This window comes from Elaeis guineensis, chromosome 11 (assembly GCF_000442705.2).
Source record: "Elaeis guineensis isolate ETL-2024a chromosome 11, EG11, whole genome shotgun sequence".
Taxonomy (NCBI): domain Eukaryota; kingdom Viridiplantae; phylum Streptophyta; class Magnoliopsida; order Arecales; family Arecaceae; genus Elaeis; species Elaeis guineensis.
In genome coordinates, this window is record NC_026003.2 from 14,194,860 (window position 1) to 14,204,851 (window position 9,992).

Here is a 9,992-nt window from a genome sequence, read left to right on the forward strand (position 1 = left end):
CATGGAGATTTTCAGAGACCGAACCCAGAGGATGCTGCATCTATCTCAGGGGGGCTATATACAGAAGGTCTTAGAGAGGTTCGAGATGAAGGGAGCAAAGCCGACGGAGCTGCCACTTGCTGGTCACTTCAGACTCTCAAAGACCATGGTGCCACAAACTGAGGTGGAGGCTCAGGAGATGGAGAAGGTTCCTTATGCTTTAGGAGTTGAAAGCTTGATGTATGCGATGGTCTGTTGTAGGCCAGACATCGCTCATGCAGTGAGTCAGGTTAGCAGGTTCATGGTGCAGCCTGGCAGGGAGCACTAGAGAGCTCTGAAGTGGATATTCAGATACCTGACGGGTTCAGTTGGTGTTGGCATCTGCTATGGACAGCGAGGAGGTGCAGTGGGATACTCTGACATGTCCAGGGAGGCTCAGGAGCTGATTGGCGGTTATGTAGATGCAGACTTCGGTGGAGATGTGGATATCCGGAGGTCTACGACAGGCTTCATCTTTAGCCTGTATGGAGGTCCTATTTCTTAAAGATCGAGTCTGCAGCCTATCATGACCCTATCCACTACAGAGGTGGAGTACATCGGACTGACAGAAGTAGCTAAGGAGGTAATTTGGCTGAAGGATTTGTTGACGGAGATGGGTCTTACTCAGGAGGCCATTAGAGTGCACTGTGACAGCCAGAGTGCACTTCTATTAGCACAGAACTCAGTCTATCATGCAAGGACAAAGCACATCGACATTCAGTATCATCAAATTAAAGAGCTTGTGGAGGATGGTGAGGTGGAGCTGGTAAAGGTACACACCAAAGAGAACCCAGCTGATGCACTTACGAAGGTACTTCCATGGGACAGCTTTTAGAGATATGTTGAGCTGATGCGGCTGATGGACAGAGTGGAGCTGGTTGAGGCCTTGGGACACCAAGGTGGAGATTGTTGTGATCTAGGTGGTGTGCCCAAGGCCCAGGGGACCAAGGCTAAGGCCAAGGTCCATCATTCATGTGGGCTTCATGGAGGCTTTAGGACTAGTTGGGCCCTAGGTTGAAAGGCTGTGGGCCTTTCGGGTTCTTGAGGTCTAGGTTATGTGGGCCTCAAGGGACCAACTCTTTATGGGCCAGGTCTGGGCCCATGATAGGTGAGATTAGGTTGAGTCATGGGTGTACATGGGCTTGGGTTAACCTAATCTCCCATAGAGTTGGTCAAGGGAGTTTTGGGTTTGGATCACTTGATCCTATGTTTATATATACATGTACTTGTATAGGTTTGAAAAAAGTCAAAGAAATACAGAACTCTTTCTCCCAAGTCTTTCTCTCTCTTCTCCCTCTCTCTCCAGCCATTCTCCATGCCCCAGGAGCAAGAAACCCTAGGATTTCTTGCCGCCAGGTCCATAAAAGGAAAGAAAAGCAAGGAGGCGCTAGCCCCTTCCCTCTTGCAGCCGTCGACTCTCTCTCTTCTCCCTCTCTTGCAGCCATCCAAGCATCAAGTCCAGGATCTGAAATCTCTTGAGAAGAGGTTGATACAAGTTTCTCTCAGATCTGGAGTTGATCTGAGGTCGTTTGAGGTGCGGGTAAGATCTCCATCAACAGATCTACAAGAAAGGCTGCAGCAGGACAGATCTGTAAGGTCTATCTCCATCTACCTTCTTTCCTATCTAGAATGCCCTAATTCAAGATCTATGAATTGGAAGACCTTGGTCCAGGCCTGATCTGGTTGGGTACCAGATCTTGGATTTTTTAGAGGTGTTTGTTGAGGCGTTCTTCATCTGGAACGAAAGGCTGACAAAGAAGACAGCAACCAGGCTGATTTCATCAAGGGCCTTAGATCGAGTCGAGGAGTTTCCAAATCTGTTCGTTGCTGGTTCCGCTGCACCCAAGGTCCATGGGAGGAGCCGAAATCATGCTCCAACAGTAAGTACACAAGAGAACTACTCAAAAGATTTAGAATGGAGAACTCCAAAACCATTGGTACACCTATGAGCCCATCATGTAAGCTTGACAATAATGAAGTAAAAATGTAGACTTAAAATTTTATAAAGGCATGATTGGTTCTCTATTGTATTTAACTACTAGTAGACCAGATATTATGTTTAGTGTTTATCTTTGTGCTCGCTTTCAATCAAATCCGAAAGAATCTCACTTGAATGCAGTTAAAAGAATCCTTAGATATTTAAATGGTACACAAACTTTAAGACTATGGTATTCTAAGGGCTCACCAATTGACTTGATAGGATATTCAGATGCCGATTTTACTAGATATAGATTAAATAAAAAAAGTACTAGTGAAACTTGTCAATTTCTTGGAGTTAACTTAATTTCTTGGTTTAGCAAGAAGCAAAACTCTGTAGCACTATCTACGACCGAGGCTGAATATATTGCAGTCGGAAGCTGTTATGCTCAAATCTTGTGGATTAAGCAATAAATTGAAGACTTTGGCATCAAATTCAATGAAACTCTCATAAGATGTGATAACACTAGTGCTATAAATCTAACTAAAAATCCAATTCAGCATTCTAGATCAAAATATATTGAAATTAGACATCATTTCATAAGAGAATATATCCAAAATAAAGATATAATTTTTGATTATATTTGTACTGAAAAATAATTGACTGATATCTTTACCAAGGCCTTAAGTGAAGATAGATTTTATGAAATTAGGAGAGAACTAGGAATCTTTGATCCATCAGCTTAAGTATCTCTCTGATTTCAAATTTTTAATGCCAAAAATTCATTGAATCAAATCTATTGAGCTCAATTCTCATTTTTCTTAAGAGCTCAAAAGCTCAAAACTATCATTCACATGATCAATATTTGGATAAACATCCTTCTCTCAGAGTTTTAATTTATTTTCAAAATTATTTCATCATTCTTTTAAATTTTTCTGTGCCATGAGTCGACCCCCAGGGTCGACCCTAGGGTAATCTTATAATTTTATCAAAACCCTTCAGGCACTCTCTTCTTATTGAGAATTTTTTCTTGAGCCGACTCAGCCCTTCATCTTCTTCTTTCCACCAAACCAAAAGCTCTCCATCTCTTCTCCCTCAAACCAAAGATTTCTCTCAAATATCTCCTCCCACCGATTTTCACTCCTCAAATCACCCATTAAGGAACCAACTTCCTCTCCTCTCCCTTCCTCATTTGGGGCAGTTCGAGCTTGCCCTAGAATCATCCCCGCTTCTCCAAATCGATGATTTAACTCCTCAAATCCTTGCCTTTTTCCTTCCAAAATCCTTTCCTCTCTGCCTCACATTTAGTTTCCTAAGCTCCTTTCAAGTCTCTCTTGACTTAATGGCTCCCAAAATGAAGCTACCGCAAAGAAGAAAATCCGTTCGTGGGTTGGAAGACAGTGTGCACAAAAAGAGATTAGCAATCGAGCCCTCTCCTACTTCAATCCCTGCTCCAGGTCTTGCTTCAGCTTTCACTCAGTCCCCAATCAGCCCAAGCAAGGTACCTCTCTCTGACCAAAAAGTGGAACTCGAAAAAAATATTGATTTCAAGTTTTTTGAAAAAGAAGGGTTCACTATTGGATCGAAGATTAAGTATCAAGGATGAGAATTTTATTACTCTTTAAAGAAAAATACTTATGTCAATCTAGTCAGAGAATTTTACTTAAATTTGAGCTATAGCAATGGAACTGTGAAATCTACAGTAAAAGGTATTGATATTATTCTTGATCCAGTACATTTGGGATAGATACTGCATTTGCCTTGTGAAGGCTATACCAATATGGAGCTCCCTATTAAAGAAGAAGGAATTAATGTTATCTTAGGAAGAACCTACACTGAAAGTCTAAATAAATTGGAAGCAAAACTTCTTTCTGTTGAGATGAGGCTATTACATCACTTGGTAACCAAATTGTTTGTCCCTAGGAGTGGTAGACACGACCTTCTATCTGGTAGGAACATTTACATTATGTACCATATGATCACCCAAACCCCCCTGAACCTTCCAGCGTTGATGTTTGAGGCTATGAGGGAAACCCTGAACAAGTCCAAGGCTCACTTGCCTTTTGGTATGGCACTCACCTTAATTTTTAGAAGGTTCAGAATCAGTTTTGAGGGGAAGACAGTTGCTAGACTATCCCATTCTGACATCATCAACCACCACATACTGCATCGCATGGATTTCTCTAAGACTGATGGCGGTTGGACAAAGAATGTTGAGGAGAGAGCGGAGGATAGAGCAGAGAAGGAAGGACCATCTTCACCTCTTCATGATCACAGAGCATCCTTAGATATTCAGTTTATATCTGATCATGAGACTGGTCCTTCAGAGTCTGTGAGGAGGCATGCTTCAGTTTCATAATCAGAAAGCAGGGCACATCCTTCAGAGTTCAGACTAGCAGATGATCAAATTGAGATGATGTCCCAACTTGTTGCCTCCATTCTATCTCAGCAGTTTGCCACTTCAGTCTTTGCACAGAGATCGACATCCCAGGATGACTCAGACCAGACTCTGATCTCTCATATTTCTACTATTTTTCAGATGCTAACTACTCAGTCGGTACGTATTAAGTAGCTTGAGGGATATATTTTGAGATTGACAGGCAGAGTATTAGATTTACAGGGGCAAGTATTAGCTTTAGCCCATCTCCAGCCACATGAGGACATCACAGAGGTTTCAGACCTAACTGCAGAGGCGGCTAGACTTCGAGAAGTCTTAGAGAGTGGTTTTGACATCTTGAGGAGAGAGATCAGGGGCTCCAGTAAGAATGCTTCTACTCAGTTCAGTGTCCTGATGCAGTCTGTATCGAGAGCCTTGGATTTTTTGGACACCATCAGACTTTCTCTTATAGCACAGTCCGTAGCTTCTTAAGCTCTAGGATCCTCTCACCCCTCTACTCATACTGGTACCTCTACTCGTGGCTGAGGCAGATGCGATCGAGGTCGTGCCCGTGGACTTGATCCTACATCTCCTCACCCTATCTCTGATTCTTCAGATTCTGATCCCTCTAGCCATGACATCTATTAGATCTAGATTAGTTTGTCTCCTATGTCTAGGATCTATCTTATGGGCCTTGTATTTGTTGGCTAATTAACTCTTGGATAGTTTCTATCCATGACTTTTGTATTTTGAGTTGACTCATGTGTATTGGGACATCTTTTGTATTCAGTCACTTTTAAATATATATATATATATATATATATATATATATATATATATATATATATATGTGCTTTGACTTTCAATGAATGTCTATGAATGTGATCAAATTGAATTATTTTAATTATGAGATATAAAAAATAACTTATATTAGTGCTGAGAAATACTATGAATTGCAATATCTTCTAGATGAGCAAGTTGATATATCCTTTATGTTTGCTATCTTGAAGAGGAGTAGAGAAATAAGCAATCAAAGAAGGGGGCTAAAGAAGTAAAATATGATATCAAAAAGGAGGAGTAAAGAAAATATGTCCTTTTTGTCATCTTTCTTTTCTTTTCTCTATCCTTAAAATCTCTTAAGATCTTAATTGATGCTATTAAAAAGAGAGAGTAAAGAAAATTTATCCTTTCAAGATTCTTTAAAAGGAGGAGTAGAGAATCTTAATTGATGCTGTCAAAAAGGGAGAGTAGAAAATCAAAATCAAATTTGAGCAATAAGCAATAAAAAAATTAGTAATAAGCAAAATTATTAAGTAAATGTGTCAAAGAACCAAAATCGCCAGCTCCTTTTTTATCTAATTTTCAAAGCAAATGAACTTATAAGTAAATTTCAAATTGATCTTCAAACTGCTTATGATGCATTTCGTTCAAATACTTAACTATGATATTGAAGTGATGCATCTTCATAAATTTGAAATTCATGTTCAATGCTTTATATATACTTTTGCTCAAATATTTTGTCATCATCAAAAAGGGGGAGATTATTGCTCTTTGAATTGATTTTGATGATTACAAAGCATTTGAGGGAGTGACTAATGATTTTGGCTTGAAAAAAAATTTATTGTATTTCAGAGGCAAAATCATAATTTTATCAAGTTCTGATTCGGAAGCCTCAAAAGCAAGAATACAAGAGTTATAATCTATTAAAGGTAATTTTAATATTTTTGAATATATATTTTGAAAAAAAATTATGTTTATATATTTAAGTCGACCCCATGAGTCGACTCATGGCAAAAGGGGCTGAACGGCATGCTGAATTCTTTGGCTGGCATACTCTGTGAGTCAACCCCACGAGTCGATCCCTGAGCATGAGTCAACCCTATGAGTCGATCTCTGCTGCTGTGTATGTTAAAATTACAGAACAGTCATTTTCTATTCTGTGCCACAGAAGTCGACCCCATGAGTCGACTCATGAGCATGAGTCGACCCTATGAGTCGACCCCTGTGATGGAAAAATTCTGTAACAGCTAGTTTTCAGCTCGTTTTGGCTGCATTTAATATCCATTTAATTTGCTCCAATGACTCTATTTCAGCATAGATTACTCTCCACCATTATTTGAAGTTATAAAAGGCACTTAAAAGAGAGAATCAACAAGGTTTTGAAAAGGTTCTTCAAGCATTTATTTCAACCCTAAGCAAGAGCCCTCTTAAAAGTTCAAGAAGCTTTAATTTTAAGTTCACCAACCTCTTAAGAGCTTATTCAAGTCATCAACCACCTTGAGAAAAATCAGAAGAGCTTCATTCTTATTGTGTAAAATATATTTAAAGCTTTATTCACTCATTAAAGGAGCTACATCTGTATTTCTGTATGATTAACTACTATACTCTATTTTGAGTTGATATTTTATTTTGAAAAGGTTCCAAAATGTGAAAAGGTTGATCCGAACCTTGAATCGGATTGTATTGGGTTGGTTTGTACTCGAGAAACAAGTGTTCTAGCTTGGAATAGCTAGAGTCGGAGGTTCTGATGTTATATTCGGATTGAATACAATTTAGTGGATTTAAATTCTCAAGTTGGAGCTTGGGGAGTGGACGTAGGTGCAAGGTTGGCACCGAACCACTATAAATCTTTTTATTTATGTTTTGCTTACTTGTTCTCCTTTTAAATTTCTTTATCTTCTTGCATTCTTGCATCCAGCTTCTACACTTTACAAAAATTTCACTCTCCACATTTATCCTGCTTATTGTTATAAAATCCTCATAATTGTAAATTAACTTTAAATTTTTAGAAATCCAATTCACCCCCCTCCTCTTGGGTTGCATAGCTGGGCAACAATATATGTTATAGCCCAAAACTCGTTTCAGCCCAGCAGATCAAAAGCCCAAAATGAAAAAAAAAAAACAGAGGAATTTAAAATCGGGAAGAAGACTCCCGATGGGAGTCTCCTTCTCCGGTGAAATTCGGGCGGAATCGGGACTCCTAGGACCCCTCGGAGTCCTAGGGTCCTCTATAAGTAGACCCCTCCCCCTTGAGACCGAAGAATGGCCTCCTCCCTCTCTCTTTCTCTCCGATTTTTCCGAAGAAGAGCAGCGGGCACAGTTGGGTTTCTCGCCGTGTTTTCTCTCCGACGAGGTCCCAAGAGGCCGAGGTAAGTTCTTCTCTTTTTCCCCTCTTCCTTCCACTTTCCCCCGTGCGTTGTGCGCGGTGGCCGGCGATGAACGTCGCCGATTTTTGGGTCGGGAAAGACCCCTATTTTTGGGCTTATTTTCTGTGAATCTCCGACGCCGGTGATCGGATTTGATCGCCGGCCATGTTTCCTCCGTGACCGGAGGAGATGGCCCCGTCGGCCGTCGGCCTCCGCCGTGGCAGCCGCGGCCCGAACGGCCGTTCAAAGCCTGAGGACCAAGAGTCCTCTGTTCCGGCATGGGAAGAAGAAGAAGAAGAAGAAAAAAAAAAGAAGAAAAAGAAGAAAAGGAAAAGAAAGGAAAAGAAAAAAGAAGAAAAAGAAGAAAAGGAAAAGAAAAAAAAAAGAAGAAGAAAAAAAAGAAGAAAAGGAAAAAAAAAAAGAAGAGAGAAGGGGTGGAGAGAGAGAAACTCTCTCTCTCTAGATTTTAGGATTTATGGAATTAATTTTAAAAAAAAAATTAGCAATAAAAATAAAAAAATAAAATTAGGATGTCCATAGATTAATTCGAAAATCGGGATGCTGTCGATGAATTGATCCTAGTGGGGATATTAGATTTTAATAATTTAGTTATTTTTAATTCGATGAAATTTTGATTTAAAATATGATATTTGACGTATCAGGTTCTGAGAAGGATTTTCGAGATCCCTAGAATTTTAGTTTGGACTTTCTTTTGAGGTAAGTAGTGTTTACTTTTACTGAATTTATCTGATAAATTATGAATTAAATAAATTTATGCATGTTTGTGATCAAAATTATTCACTGAAATAATTGTTAGAATTATTTATGATGAAAGTTAATTATAGAAAATTATTTATTGAATGATGTTATTTGCTGAGCAATTATTATGATGATATATGATCTCAAAGAATGTTATAATTGATTTGACTCGAATATCAATTAATTTTATTATTCTTAAAAATAATATGTGAATTGAAAGATAATATGAAATTGACAACCTGACTGTGTTGAGGACCCTGCCAATGGGGGCATATACGTTGGCAATTGACTGTCCTGAGGAGTTATGTCGCCAGTGAGACCAGCGACATGTCGCCAGATAGACCAGTGACAAAACCGCCAGTTAGACCAGCGGTTCCAAAGGACTTGGCTGCCAGATGATTCGCAGTCCACCGCAAGCAGATACGCGGTATTATGACCCTGCCACAGGGATAATGTGGTCATAGTCATGGTTCGTAAGAAGAATTTAAGAAATTGATGAATTTAAGAAGAAAAGTATAATTGAAAATTATGATGAATTGACTTTTATATATGATTGACAGTATGAATATGATTTCATGAAATTACATATTGATTTGTTATGCATAGTATTATTTGCCTGATTATTCAGTTAAAGGTATACACTGCTTACTGGGCTATTTAGCTCATGATAAGTTTTATGTTTTTCTTACAGATCCAGAAAATTAGCATGATGCGGGATTTCGGTTGGGAGAGCGATTAGAGATAGAGTTAACTCATTGATTTAGGATTTTTCTCAGAATTGATTCAAGACCTTTAGTTTTGTTTTTAGTATTGACTTTGTCAGACAGTTACTTTCTTTTGAATACTTAGTTTTGATTTGTTATTTGAACCAAGGTTTGATTATTGAATAAAGAAAAATTTATTTAACTATTTGTGAAGATATTATGATGAGATGCCTTGCATGCTTATGGGAAAAGTATTCTATAAGTATGCGGCGGTTGCCATGACCCTCGATTCACAATCTCGGGTCGGGGGCGTGACAATTAATATGGTATCAGAGCATAAGTAGATAGATAAAGACATGTAGAATAAAGTGAGCGAGTGATGGGTAGACATTAGGAAATTGAAAGGTTAGTTATGATGATTATGATTTGACCTGTCACAAGTTATAACCTTATTAAGGATAAGTTTTATCTCAAATCTAACAGAGGTCAATATGCCTTCACGACGAGCGAGGAATACTCAAGGAGCGGTAGGAGGGACATCAAATCCACTTGGCGATAATACTCTCCAATTAAACAGTGGCACAACACAGCAGGAGGGAATCCATGATCCTACCGAAAATACTCTGACAGTACAGGAGGAGCCGAACATGACTCAACTAATGCAAACTCTGATCGGAGTAGTTCAAACACAGCAATAGTTACTTCAACAACAACATGCACAGCCACGTCAGCAATTTCCACCGATACCTGGACATGGAGAACATCCGATGCAGAGAAACAATATCGTCGAATTTAAGAAGCTAGCTCCTCCAGCCTTCAAAGGGACCATCGAGCCACTAGAAGCAGATAACTGGATTATGAAAATGGAGAAGGCCTTCGCCGTGCAAGAATGCCACGATGAAGAGAAGATCCGCTATACAGCATATCTGTTACAAGGCGAGGCATACAACTGGTGGCGTATACTGGAACAAAAATATGAGCACGATGGGATACCACTCACTTGGGAGAGATTTCGAGATAAATTCTTTGACAAGTATTTTCCCCGAAGTGTCAGAATACAGAAAGAACAG